The sequence below is a fragment of the Haliaeetus leucocephalus genome, unplaced genomic scaffold (genome assembly GCF_000737465.1).
Source record: "Haliaeetus leucocephalus isolate CR32 unplaced genomic scaffold, Haliaeetus_leucocephalus-4.0 Scaffold395, whole genome shotgun sequence".
Taxonomy (NCBI): Eukaryota; Metazoa; Chordata; class Aves; order Accipitriformes; family Accipitridae; genus Haliaeetus; species Haliaeetus leucocephalus.
In genome coordinates this window covers 4,294,387-4,297,142 of record NW_010972831.1, presented here as the reverse complement: position 1 = coordinate 4,297,142, position 2,756 = coordinate 4,294,387, and positions in this window count along the sequence as shown.

Sequence of the window (2,756 nt, the reverse complement as noted above, 5' to 3'; positions counted from 1 at the left end):
CTCTGAAAAGCCATCTACTTCAAAGCTTTATAAAATAAAGCTTTGACTAAATTACCGAGTTAGAAATTATGATGGCTGTGCCCAACTTTGTGCCTGGACGTGGGAATGCTTGGCACTGGGTGTGGAATTCCAAGGAAAATTACCTCTTTCCTTTGCATGAGACCCTGCTGGCTTGCCAAACTCAAAAGAGCAGCAAGAAGGAAAACTCCTGCAGATGAGGAGGCACGGAAATCTCCAGTTTCCCTTTTCCACAGAGAACACATCCCAAACAACTGCTGAATATTAATACGCAGCGTAACTGGTGCAACGCTGTGCTAATGATGGGATTAATATAAAGTATAGCTTTTGAAGACTACATGTTCCAGCATGGCAGGTAGGAGAAACCAGGCCACAGTGCAGTGCTGCATGCTGGAACTTGTAGTACCTTTAAAATGCATCTCTGCATTAAGCAGGGCGGTGACCCGCCTTGCAGACACATATGCAGTTAGCCACCTCATGATGTGGGATGCCTACAGTGCGATGCCTGTGCTTCATTTACTAGGTGCGTTACTAAAGGTGATGGGCCCCAGGCTGTGTGGGTTTTAGATTTTTATTTTTTTTAATCGGTTTTTGCAAGCTTCATATAATACTGACAACATGACACTTCTAAGCAGCAAAACTGTTGCTTTGTCTTTCAGGAAGAGACAACCCGCTGTCCTCTGTATTTAGATTTCTGGTATATGTGCGTGCAGAGCTGATTTGTCCATAATTGTTTGCTTTCTTCAGAGTCTTTTGAAGTTTATGTGTTCAAGCCAGTCCCTTATATTAAATTCTTCCAAGCCACCAATAAAATGTCAACTGTGATTAAAGCCTGACTCCTCATTTTAAGACTTGTCTCCTAAGCAATGTGAGGTCACTCTGTGAGTCAGCGTTTGAAAGGACCGTTATTCCTGAGAGCATGGGTAAAGCCCAAAGTTATTAGTTGCTTGCTTAAATGGTTTTGCTGCATCTTAAATTGCTTTGCATTGTACTGAAAGAAGTGTAAACTGTGGGGCCAGTTTGGCACAGAACTCATATTTCAGGTACGTCAAATCTTGAAAAAAATCCTCTATATTAATGTAGAAGTTGGTATTTCTGGTAGGAAAAGTTCTACCTCCTATGTATTAAAGAGGAGGGTGGAGTGGGAAGCTGTGCTTGAGGCATAAACTTTCAACTATGTTCTGTTGAAATAAAACTTGGGAACTGTAAAATCTCTGGGCAAGGGCTCTGTCTTTTGTACAGTGCCCAGCAGAACAGAGCCAAAGGCTGATAGGGCTTTCTGGACTTCATTAATTTTGTTTACTTTATTAAAAAGCTAAAAAAAATATAGCAGGGCATTAAAGCTGCAAGTGGATGCCCTGAGAAGCAAGGAAATACTATTTTTAAGATAGTCTATGCAGCCTGTTTATTCTTTTTGTGCATGTTAATTATAACAGTCTTTAATTACATGATCACATTTTCTTCTGTCACTCTTCCTCCCTGATTGATGCGGTCCACACTGTGAGTATTTGGAGGCAATTAATCACGCCGGAGCAGTGAATAACTTGGAGCAGGACTCTGCCTCTGACTCCAGCTTATCTGTGTCAATCTCAGGTCTCCCCATCCCTCTCTCTGCCCTTTTCCTACCCTCCTGATTAACTCCTGCCTCGATTCCTCACTGCTCTGCATTCAAACCAAACCCCTTTGTCTCTGTGCTGCCTGGCTGTCCGTGGAGAACCCTTGGGTCTGTTTGCGCTGTTTTGGTGTTGAGGAGGCAACCTGAGGGGAAAGTCCTGCTGGCCTTTTCCTCCTGCGGTGCAGCGTGCTCAGGCCTAGAAGCAGGTGTTCAGCTCATTTAGCTGCCAAACACCCCACTGAACATGCCGCAGTGGGGATTATTGGAGGTTTGAAATGGTATGAAATCTGTTAGGAATTTTGACAAGTTTCAGGTCGTCTCCCCCATCCACTCTCAGGCATTCCAGCCACCCGACTGTGATTTTTTTCGGTGAGCACCGGTCAAGGTCTCCAGCGCTTCTCTCGGAAGCGGGCGGGAGTATTGGTCGGAACCTACTTTTCCCTCACCAGAGCTGGTACTGCAGACGTACCGCGCTCGGCCGAGAGCGGCCGGGCCGGGGCCGGGGCGCGCCGCGGACTCTGTCCCGGGCTGCGCTGCTGCCGGGCGGTCTGCGGGTGGAGCCCGGGAGCAGAGCGGGACTCCGGCTCCTGCGGGAGCCTCTGCAGCTCAACCTCGGCGTCTTTCCGAGGCTGCTGCTCCCCCGTTCTCCGTGACTGCGGCCGGAAACCCGGCAGTTTACGGTGTTCCCGCTTGACGGCCCCCTGACCCACTCCCCTCCAGTCAGCCCTCTCGGGCGCCGTTCCAGTGACCCCTGCCTCGGCAGCGGGGCGCGGTTTATCGGCTCGCTTACGGTACAAGCGAGGCCGTGCCGCATCCCGAGCCGCCCTCCTCCTTCCCCGGTGATCCTGCAGCAAAACCCTGCCGGGGCCGCAGGCCGCTCCTCTCCCGAGGAGGCGAGGCTGCGGCGCCGGGTTACGAAACACCCCGCTTTCTGTGGAAGCGAAGGCGCGGGGCTGCTCGCCAGGCTGCCAGGCCTGACTCAGCGGCGGGGGAAGGGGAAGGAGACGGCTTCGGGCTTCGGCCTGGCCCCTTTTTCCGCCTCGACCGCCTTTGCACGGGGACGGCGAAGCCCACCCGCCCCAAGGCGGCCCCGTCCTAACCGGCAGCGCGGCCTCACCTGCCG